The 12273-nt window shown below is 35.5% G+C and overlaps 1 protein-coding gene across 3 annotated transcripts in view; it reads left to right on the plus strand.

Annotated features, from left to right (window-relative positions):
* Positions 1–396: 396 nt before the first annotated feature.
* The window catches only part of CALCRL (calcitonin receptor like receptor), a 126424-nt gene continuing 114547 nt past the window's right edge, over positions 397–12273 (plus strand). The window contains exon 1 of one of the 3 annotated variants that reach the window (XM_069577029.1): positions 397–761. The gene's annotated coding sequence lies outside the window, so the exon portion shown is untranslated. The remainder of the gene's footprint in view (positions 762–12273) is intronic. The other 2 variants (XM_069577031.1, XM_069577032.1) reach the window with 2 other exon arrangements.

Consider the following 12273-nt stretch of genomic DNA (forward strand, 5'->3'; position numbering starts at 1 on the left):
TTTCATCATTTAATCGTGGAAAACTGATAAGGGAATAGCTCTGATTATCAGAGGTCCAAATTAACAAGAATTAGATCACAGAACTAATTCTGATGGGAACATAGTTATTACTTTTCTGTGTTCCTCTATGAAGAAAGACACGTTACATTAAAACATTCCCTTGATGCTTTGTGAAGTATAATTCAACACACACACACACACACACACACACTCCCTAACTCCTTTAATTCTCTGAGCAGAATACTATTCAGATTTCCTTCAAACCATAGGCAGCTCTGTTTGACAAGTTCTAACAGAACTCAGTCAAGGTGAAATCCAGCCAGCTTTTGCTGCTAACGATGTGTTCATACAGCATATGATGTGTGTCTGTTCAGGCTGCTTCTCGTTCCTGTCTCAGAATAAAAAAGGAGTGCTGCTTTCCTGGGGTATGCCATTTGAGAAAGAAAGTAACCTAACACTAACTGCAGGCGGGGTCAGAGTGATGTAACAGGAAGCTCTGATGTTTCCCTTCTGCTGCTGAGCACATACAATGTGACAACCCTTCCAGTCCACTCAGAACAACACTCTCTCCAGCAGTGTCACCTCCTGCCTGAGGATCACCAAGCTCTGCTAACTGGACCTCACCCTGCCTGCAGGATCATATTGCAAGGCTTTCACCCTTCCCCACCTTGCCTGGGGGTACATTTCTTCTGCGGAATCTCAGAAAATCAAATTCCATCCTAAGAATAGTTCACCAAGAATTTCCTTAGGAGCTGTTCTGGGTAAGTGCATTATTCAAAATAAATATATTTATTCAGAGTAGTATTCTCAAGTCGTTTGACAATGTTTTTACTACAGAACTCAGCTAGTAACATTGAAATTATGTTTAAACAATTTACATTTATTTCATGTGTTAGAAAAATGACAGTATATCTCCCCAAGATGTACACAATACCTGTTACTACTAGGTAATATTAGGTACAGTGCTACGCTAGAAAATAAATTTGGGAAGTAATGAAACATCTAAATGTATTTAAAGCCATACTTCTGAACAAATATCTTAATCAGGGAACAATGCCCTTTAAAATTAGTTCTACTCTTAGCTAAGCTTACATTTTGACAGCTGGAAAACATTTTTCCCCCACAAGAGTCTTTAAACTTTCCATATAATCACTGTTTTAAAAAGGGGGGTGAGAAAATACTTATGGGGATCTTGGAGCCTCACTCACTCTGCTGTTAAACACAATGGAGAATCTAAGGAAAAGTAATAACTTTGGATTTATTATATTTGTCTTCTATTTGCCTTCTACCTCTATTTACACATACATCTCGAACTACTGAACTAATGGAATTTTCATTGTTCGCTGTTGCCAGATGTGTTTAAATCTCTTTGACTAACCCTGAACTGTTTCCGCTGTGTTGGATCATGGGGTGGGCAACAAAGGAAAAAAAACTAAGGTTGAGAAAATGTTGGTATTTCTATATTAAGTCTAATTTCAAAGCTTTTTATAGCTAAGAAGTAATAGAATGTGTTGCTTCCATTTGTCTGATAACCTTCTGCAAGCTTTTTTGGGAGGGTGTGATATTGAGATAACAAAGAAAATAGCAAAGATTTCCCAATTGGGTATATCAGATTGTTAAAGAGAAATTAAAGTGTGTTTAAAAAAAAGTAATTTCCAGGATAGAACTTACTGAAATGTTGAGATGAAACATCTGTTAATGCTTCTTTCGACAGTACAGACAATTGGACAGTTTAAGAAATGAGTGTCTACTTTGTAAGATGTTCGTATAGAGACATGACAGATTTATTGCTGAGGAAAATTAGATGTCAGATTTGGGTTCAAATTATATTGATTGACATAATTTTAGTATATTTTCATACCCAAATGAAATTATAATCTGCAAAATGCCTTTCCATGGAGAAATTCTGTACTTATTTATCCATAATCAGGCACATTAACACTGGACCACCAACTCATTCTCAGTAATTCCTTTATAAGTTTCTACTCAATTCTTCCATATATTTCTCCAAATAATGGAAACTTCAATTAAGTCTTGTTTTTGTGATTCTTTAAAAAATATTATGGCTGGTTTCCTATCTCCTGTCATTCATTAATTGTACTAAGTTCCTTGACACATTTGTGGAAATGGATATTGTTTTTGAATGTAACTTTGTAAATAGCCATTAGATAATTAGGGGAGGAAATGGAAAGAACACATTAAATGCTGAACCCAATGTCATGGGGTAGTAACAAAACCTAAAAATAGCAGTTCTTTTAGCTTATTTTCTTAGAAGGAGAATTACATTAAATTAATATCATATTTTATAATAAGAAACTTCCTCAAATTCTCTAATCTCTAGTTGCTAACCAAAACCCCACAATTTTCTTGAATAGCTTATTTTTGGTAATAATTATAATGATTTATAATTTTTATTTTCAAATAATAGTGTGGAATATTCAGGAATGAATATTGTGGATCTTTTCGCAAAGGCTTATTATTTGAGAAAATCATTGAAAATTTGAAATAAGAATTCATATTATTATATTCTACAGTTTGCTTTCTTTAATTGTAAGGAACTATCAGAGCACTGATACATGCTTTCAGCCATAAAGAATTAATTTATGTTTCTGGATGCTATTACCCTATAAGATCATAAAATGAATGCACAGAATCTAATGTCAGTTCTAAATATGTAAGATAAAATATAGAATTGAGAAATTACATGGGTAATGTGAGCTAAAATATGTTTTACCTGCAATATTTGGTTGTCTTTAAGAATATGCTTTTGGTTATTGCTACAAGTCTCCTCTTCCCCAGTATATCTTGGCACATGCCAAAATATAATTTTGTTAGATAAAATATGTACACTTTTAGAATACATAAGATCTTTCATTCACTTGGAAAAAAATGAATAACAAAATATTATAAAGAAATCAGACTTGGGTCTGTAATTTTAAGACTATGTTAAATGAATGGCCAAGGTGTATATACTTTTCTCATTGGTAATGCCTAGGATATAGTGAACTTTAAATTGCGTCAACACCTAGCATACATATGAGAACATTCACATTCACTTGTACATAGTCTATCATTCTTTTACGCATAACAGATATTTACTTCCATAAAAAATTCAAATAATATCAGAACAAGACGTTTACTTTATAAGCTCTATGTTAGCATGGAAAAATTATTTGATAAACATGTATAATCTAATCAAAATTCAGTTAATAGTATTATTACATATTTCTAATTTAGATCATATCTGTAACAATTATAGCAATATTTTGTTTCCAACCTTTAACTCCATAGTTAAAATTTGAGAGTTACTTAATTTTTAAGACTTGCCTTAGTGATTGCTATAGAACAATTAACAAAATACTTTAAAGATCAAAATATGCATTTACTATACAAAACTTGTTTGTGTATGACATTGAACACAGCTTGAAAAAAAGAATTCTGTTTTTAGAGACACCATGATAATACTCAACATTTCAGAAAACAAATATATTTAAAGAACATTATTTGAAGTCATTGGTTTCATTCCTTATCTTTGTTTATGATTCAGAGAAGCTTTTAACCCATAAACATAAGCTATATCATTGCAATGGTGTTAAAGACAGACACTCAAAGAGTCAAACTTGCAGCATCTGTTAGTTCTTGACTTAATCAGACTTTCAGAGAATGAACTTAAGATGGAAAGTCAGTATATACTTGTTTAAAAGATTTGTCTGTATCTGGTTCTGAAGTCTAGGGATGTACTATATAAATGTCTATAATTTCTTAGGAAATCTTTCCTTTTCTACCAAATTACTACTACCATGTTGCTGTTGCACTATTAAATTTAGGAAATTCTCTCATTTAATACCAGAAAATGCTCTGATGCAGTTAAATGGAAAATAAAAGTTTACCAGAGACACAGGGTCTGCCTACTAATGCCATATCTCACACACTTTCCCGTTTATTCACATGGACAATCATGCCTCCCAAATTCTTTCATCAATCCATAGTTATGTAACTCAAAGTAACTGGATAGTGTTCATACCTTAATTTTAGTTTATCTACTTATAAGTTGGTTAATAATTTTGAAGATATATAGACTTAACTAGTATAAAATTGCATAATATAGAATACATTTAATTGTAAAATTTGGAATGTAAATATTGATCTAGTGTGATTTAAGGAAAAAGAACATATGATTAGATATATGATAATTAAATCAACAAAACCCATTTAAATAATAAGATATTATTTTATACATACTATTGTCATTCCAGCTTAAACAACTTAAACTTTCCGTCCTCAATAAATCCAGATTATCTTTTCATATCTAATTTGAGTTACAATATTGTTCATTAAATTAGATTAAATTAAGTAATATGTATTTTTCATATTTGAGTAACTTAAAATCAAATTGTTTTTAACTTTAATGTTATTTACAAAAAATTAATAAATGGATTTTAGAGGCCCAATAAAAGTCTTCTTAATATTAAAAAATAAAATGGAATCATTGTCTGTGACAGAGTTAGGTTCTATGATTATTAGGTTGCTGGTATTATTATCAAATAAGTTGCAAATACTTTACCAGAACATATTTCTTTCTTTTTTCCCCTTAAATTTCTTTACTTAAAAAAGACAGTATCATGCAAAACTAACACAACAATATATTATCACTTGCAAAAATGGCCAAAGGGGTGTATTTACTTTTAAATATAAATCAAGTTTTAATCCTTTTCTTCCTTCATGGTTTAGTTAAATGCATCATATGCTTTCTACCTTACAACCAATTAATAGGACCCAAACTCAACCCAATAGAAATCTAAATAAACAATTAACCAACCCAACCCTGTGGTATTAAGGTTTTATACCTTATTGCAGTTGTTGGATGGAGCCAATAAGAGAAATCTTATCTGTCAATATGGAACATATTTTTTAAATAAAACATGTTAATATGGGATAAACTTGTGTATAAATCTGTCATTATTTCTCTATTCTGGCTTAGGTTAACTCAGACCCGATTGTGCTTCTCATAAATCATAGCGACAAGAACAAGTGGTATAGTGAAATAGCAGCTAGAAGGTTTACAAGGTGTCTGTCCCTCTCCTTCCAGCCTAGTCAGTGGGGGGTCATTAGCATATTCATGAGCACACAGACTTGGTTTTCTCAATGGAAACTAAGTAAATTTGTCTTATATCCATGCACTGATTTGATACATTTTACAAATGAGTATTAGTTTGAACCCATAACCATTAGTTAACCTGACACCAATTATTATGCAGATATCTGTGCATGAACTTCAGTCTTGCTTCCCTTCCAAGGATAAATTGAAGGGAAAATTGGAACTTCGCTAAGTACTAGAGAAGAATAAATAATGTGATAATAAGGAGGATTAAAACGCTGGGGAAAGAATGCCAGCAAAACAAAATTGTTGATCTTTTTTTACTCAATTGTGTTCATTTCAAATATGAGGCAAAATAGGAGACTTGTTTTTATTAGACCTAACATTAGAGTAATAGGCTTAAATATTTTATTAATCAATTTACATATTTCTTTGAAAAATCATTTCAATGAAATTGTTTTCATTTCAAATCTTTTTTTACGACATGACAGTAAACTTTATTAGCCAAGGCAAAAATATAACTTTTGTAGTTGTGCTTTAGAAATTTAGATATAGTTGTTTGATGCAATTCCCTGGAATGGAGTATGTTTTAGACCACAATCATATCATATTTAGTAAAGACATTGCTACATTTTAAATGTGTTAAACACAATTTTATTAAAGTCCCAGTTAACTAAAATATCTTGGAATTGTCAGGTTTACTTCGGTAAATACATATATTTATTGTCAGGTTGCTTTGCTTTCTGATCCTTGACAATATAAGATGAGGATGTGTTATTGAATGAAGGAGGCATTGATGGGTTTTGCTGTTGTTTAATTGCTAAGTAGTGTCCAACTCTTGGAACTCATGGACTGTTGCCTACCAGGCTCCTCTGTCCATGGATTTCCCAGTCTAGAATATTAGAATGGGTAGCCATGCCCTCCTCCAGGGAATCTTCACAACCCAGGGATCCAAATGGAGTCTTCAGCATCAGCAGGCAGTTTCTTTACTGCTGCGCCATCAGAGGAAGCCTTCATTATTGGATGGATCTATCTTAATATTCCTATAGGAGAGTTGGCCTCCTTTGCCGCAACCTGTAACAGGAGGATCTGCCTTCCCTCCTGCAGCATTCCTTCCCAAGGTCAACAGAAGGTGAACCTGTGCACACTGCATTCATACACCAGAACCCTGTTTTAAAGCGTGGCTTGCTGCTACTGACTTAGGTAAATTCTTTGAGGGTTTGCTATGTGCCATAGACATTATTAATTACTAATGTATAAACTCCTTTAATCTTCCCTCAAAGCCCTGGAAATATTATCCTTGTTTGCATGTATGAAACTCATAAACTAAAGCACAGAGCTCCTAAGTAATGTGCCCAAGTTCATACAGTTATCAAGTGGCAAAACAAGGCCTTCAATCCTGACTCATGCTCTGAATAACTCTGCTTCCCTCTTCAATTGGTGATTGCTACCATGTCATCCCTAGTGCAAAGGGATGCTGTTCCTAGAATCTTAGCTTAAGTGTAGTTAGTTAGCTCAGTCTCTCAGTGTTGTCCGACTCTCCAACCCCATGGACTGCAGCATACCAGGCTTTCCTGTCCATCACCAAATCCTGGAGCTTACTCAAACTCATGTCAATTGAGTCAGTGTTGCCATCCAACCATCTCATCCTCTGTCATGCCCTTCACCTCCTGCCTTCAATCTTTCCCAAGGTCAGGGTCTTTTCAAATGAGTCAGCTCTTCACATCAGGTGGCCAAAGTATTGGAGTTTCAGCTTCAACATCAGTCCTTCCAATGAACACCCAGGACTGATTTCCTTTAGGATGGACTCGTTGGATCTACCTGCAGTCCAAGGGACTCTCAAGAGTCTTTACCAATACCACAGTTCAAAAGCATCAATTCTTTGGCCTTCAGATTTCTTTATAGTTCAACTCTCACATCCATACATGACCACTGGAAAATCCATCTCCTTGACTAGATGGACCTTTGTTGACAAAGTAATGTCTCTGCTTATTAATATGCTGTCTAGGTTCCTTCCAAGGAGTAAGAGTCTTTTAATTTCATGGCTGCAGTCACCATCTGCAGTGATTTGGGAGCTCCAAAAAATAAAGTCAGCTACTGTTTCCACTGTTTCCCCATCTATTTGCCATGATGTGATGGGAATGATGCCATGATATTAGTTTTCTGAATGTTGAGCTTTAAGCCAACTTTTCACTCTCCTTCTTCACTTTGATCAAGAGGCTCTTTAGTTCTTCACTTTCTGCCATAAGGGTGGTGTCTTCTGCATATCTGAGGTTATTGATATTTCTCTGGTCAATTTTGATTCCAGCTTATGCTTCATCCAGCCTACTGTTTCTCATGATGTCCTCTGCATATAAGTTAAATAAGCAGGGTGACAATATACAGCCTTGACGTACTCCTTTTCCTATTTGGAACCAGTCTGTTGTTCCATGTCCAGTTCTAACTGTTGCTTCCTGACCTGCATACAGATTTCTCAAGAGGCAGGTCAGGTGGTCTAGTATTCCCATCTCTTTCAGAAATGTCCACAGTTTATTGTGATCCACACAGTCAAAGGCTTTGGCATAGTCAATAAAGCAGAAATAGATGTTTTTCTGGAACTCTCTTGCTTTTTTGATGTTTCAGTGAATGTTGGCAATTTGATTTCTGGTTCCTCTGACTTTTCTAAAACCAGTTTGAACATCTGGAAGTTCGCTGTTCACGTATTGCTGAAGCCTGGCTTGGAGAATTTTGAGCATTACTTTACTAGCATGTGAGATGAGTGCAGTTGTGTGGTAGTTTAAGCATTCTTTGGCATTGCCTTTCTTTGGGATTGGAATGAAAACTGACCTTTTCCAGTCCTGTGGCCACTGCTGAGTTTTCCAAATGTGCTGGCATATTGAGTGTAGCAATTTCACAGCATCATCTTTCAAGATTTGAAATAGCTCAACCAGAATTCCATCACCTCCACTAGCTTTGTTCATAGAGATGCTTTGTAAGGCCCAGTTGATTACACATTCCAGGATGTCTGGCTCTAGGTGAGTGATCACACTATAGTGAATATCTGACCGTGAAGATCTTTTTTGTATAGTTCTTCTGTGTATTCTTGCCACCTCTTCTTAATATCTTCTGCTTCTGTTAGGTCCATACCATTTCTGTCCTTTATTGAGCCCATCTTTGCATGAAATGTTCCCTTGTTATCTCTAATTTTCTTGAAGATATCTCTAGTCTTTCCCAGTCTATTATTTTCCTCTATTTCTTTTCTTTGATTGCTGAGGAAGGCTTCCTTATCTCTCCTTGCTATTCTTTGGAACTCTGCATTCAAATGGGTATATCTTTCCTTTTCTCCTTTGCTTTTTGCTTCTCTTCTTTTCACTGCTATTTGTAAGGCCTCCTCAGACAGCCATTTTGCTTTTTGCATTTCTTTTCCATGGGGATGGGCTTGATCCCTGTCTCCTGTACAATGATACAAACCTCCATCCATAGTTCATCAGGTACTCTATCAGGTCTAGTCCCTTAAATCTATTTCTTACTTCCACTGTATGATCATAAGGAATTTGATGTAGGTCATACATGAATGGTCTAGTGGTTTTTCCACTTTCTTCAATTTCAGTCTGAATTTGGCAATAAGGAATTCATGATCTGAGCCAAAGTCAGCTTCCGGTCTTGTTTTTGTTGACTGTGTAGAGCTTCTCCATCTTTGGCTGCAAAGAATATAATCAGTCTGATTTCAGAGTTGACCATCTGGTTATGTCCATGTGTAGAATCTTCTCTTGTGTTGTTGGAAGAGGGTATTTGCTATGACCAGTGCGTTCTCTTGGCAAAACTCTATTAGCCTTTGCCCTGCTTCATTCTACACTCCAAGGCCAAATCTGCCTGTTATTCCAGGTATTTCTTGAGTTCCTACCTTTGCATTCCAGTCCTCTGTAATGAAAAGGACATCTTTTTTGGGTGTTAGTTCTAAAAGGTTGTAGATCTTCATAGAACCATTCAACAGCTTCTTCAGCACTACTGGTCGGGGCACAGACTTGGATTACCATGATATTGAATGGTTTACCTTGGAAATGAACAGAGATACTTCTGTTATTTCTGAGATTGCATCCAAGTACTGCATTTCAGACTCTTTTGTTGACTATGATGGCTACTCCATTTCTTCTAAGGGATCCCATGGACCTAATATTCTAGGTTCCTAGGCAATATTGCTCTCTACAGCATCAGAACTACTTCCATCACCAGTCACATCCACAACTGGAGTGTTGTTTTTGCTGAGGCTTTGTCTCTTCATTCTTCATGGAGTTTTTTCTCCACTCATCTCCCATAGCATTTTGGACACCTACCAGCCTGGGGAATTCATCTTTCAGTGTCCTATCTTTTTGCCTTTTTATGCTGTTCATGGTGTTCTCAAGGCAAGAATACTGAAGTGGTTTGCATTCCCTTCTCCACTGGACCATGTTTTGTCAGAACTCTCCATCATGACCTGTCCATCTTGGGTGGCCCTACATGGCATGGCTCATAGCTTCACTGAGTTAGACAAGGCTAGGATCCACATGATAAGTTTGGTTAATTTTCTGTGACTGTGGTTTTCATTTTGTCTGCCCTCTAACGGAGAAGGATAAGAGACTTTTGGAAGCTTCCTGATGGGAGAGACTGAGGGGGAAACTGGGCCTTGTTCTGATGTAGCCATGGTCCATAAATCTTTAATCCTATTTTTTGTTGATAGGCACGGCTGTGTTCCCTCCCTGTTGTTTGTCCCGAGGCCAAACTATGGTGGAGGTAATGAAGATAATGAGGAACTTCTTCAAAAAATCCCATGCAAGCACTGCCACACTCAGTACCTCTGACCCTATAGCAGGCCACTGTCAACCCATATTAAGTGTAGTGTGTACTTAAATTCTTTCAAAACAGTGATGGAGTAAATAACCTTAGCTTTCCAGGTTACTCCATGAGTTTAATTTTTTTTTTTTAATTTACCACCTTTATCAGTTGTAAAAAATAAAAAGCTACAATATCAGTTAAAATATGAGCCACATTACAGATGTGAAGCTTAATGGACTTTGGCTTTAGGTTACTCACGTATGAACCCAGACTTCACCACTACTTAATTCCCTTTTGTGTCAAATGGAAATGATAATCATACTGCTTTAAAAGGTTTTGTTAGGAATCCAAGAAACATTCATTGAAAATGTTTAGCACAGCCCTTGGCACTTAGTAGGTATTCAAAACATTTTAGTGCTCATCATAAATTTTTCGTGAACAAGAGGAAATAACTGAGGACATAACTTGTGTCTCTGCAAAAGCTTATTTCAATCAACTTACAGAGAATTAGAATACAGCCCCTTCATAGGATAGGGAGAGTGAACAAGAGTGATTTGTAATGTTTTTAGACTAATCACACTTTTGTAATCATATAATATATGCCAGAACTTAATAAAACTGACATTGCTAACCACCGTTTCTACAAAGTTTGAGCACTTAAAAGGGATCTTCATGCTAATAATTTTAAATGTGTATTATATAGAAATTATTATTTTTTTCTTTCTTTTACATATGAAGTCCAATGAAGTAAACAGTGTTCCCAAAATCAAATGGTCATCATTGACAAAGCTCTGGTTTTTACGTGTGTCTACTGTGATCCTGAATCCTAAATATTTTGTTGAACTTCTGTGGATTATATTTTATTAGATCTATTATTACAAATGTTGCACAAAATTGAATAACAATAATGATCCATCAGATCCAAACAGTTTCTTCTAACTTAAGATAATACAAATAAATTTAATCACGTTACTTACATGGACTTTGTGAAATATGCTACGTTAGATATAAATTTAGATGTCTGTCAAGAAACTTTTAGTTTTGACTACTTATAGAAGTTGTGGAAACTCAAAATTTAAAGAACATTTAGAAAGATTAAATTAAACGTCATTGTAGAACTCCAAGTTTCTGGTGGTTACTTATTTAAAAAAAAATGTCTTTATTGAAGGGCCTTTTATTGCTGTTTAATGGTACCCACTTTATTATCTTATGTATTATATTTCAGAAATATGATGAAAGAATACCTGTACAATAAGATTGTTAACATTCATTTAGGTTTTAGTTTAAAATAATTTATTCTGTTTTTGAATATTATATGATATATAACCCACCTTGAGAATATAATGAAAACTACAAACTCTTTCTCCTGTACAAAACCAACTAATCTATATTCATAAGATAAATGTCATAGAGGCTCACATTTTGCATATAGCTGTGTGAGTTTCAAGTGACCTCCCTTTTTGATGGATCCAGTAAGAGTTTTGGATCTCAGTTATGAAACTTGCTAATTAATTCAAATGACAACTTTTCTTCTAGAATGAAGTAAATTATATGTATATATTTTTCATCTACCTCAGATACATTTATAAGTACCTACAGACTTAAAAAATGAGAAACACAAACGGCCTATAAGATTATTTTCATCAACTAGAGCACAATGCTGCATGAAAAACTGCTCTGGGAAAAACTACAAAGCAGTAGAATCTGCAATTGGTAATTTTCTGTCTTCTCTCCCTTTTCCTTTCACTGTTTCTATACCTACACCTGCACCTGCCTAATCCTCACCCTTCTCTAAACCAAACACTCAGCAGCTACTTTCTGGCCGCAGATGGTCAAGTTCAGTTCAGTTCAGTTGCTCAGTCGTGTCTGACTCTTTGCGACCCCATGAATCGCAGCACTCCAGGCCTCCCTGTTCATCACCATCTCCCGGGGTTCATTCAGACTCACTTCCATGGAGTCAGTGATGCCATTCAGCCATCTTATCCTCGGTCATCCCCTTCTCCTCCTGCCCCCAATCCCTCCCAGCAGCAGAGTCTTTTCCAATGAGTCAACTCTCTTCATGAGGTGGCCAAAGTACTGGAGTTTCAGCTTTAGCATCATTCCTTCCAAAGAAATCCCAGGGTTGATCTCCTTCAGAATGCACTGGTTGGATCTCATTGCAGTCCAAGGGACTCTCAAGAGTCTTCTCCAACACCACAGTTTAAAAGCATCAATTCTTCGGCGCTCAGCCTTCTTCACTGTCCAACTCTCACATCCATACATGACCACTGGAAAAACCATAGCCTTGACTAGATGGAGCTTTGTTGGCAAAGTAATGTCTCTGCTTTTGAATATACTATCTAGGTTGGTCATAACTTTTCTTCCAAGGAGTAAGTGTCTTTTAA

This window comes from Ovis canadensis, chromosome 2, assembly GCF_042477335.2.
Source record: "Ovis canadensis isolate MfBH-ARS-UI-01 breed Bighorn chromosome 2, ARS-UI_OviCan_v2, whole genome shotgun sequence".
Classification (NCBI taxonomy): Eukaryota; Metazoa; Chordata; class Mammalia; order Artiodactyla; family Bovidae; genus Ovis; species Ovis canadensis.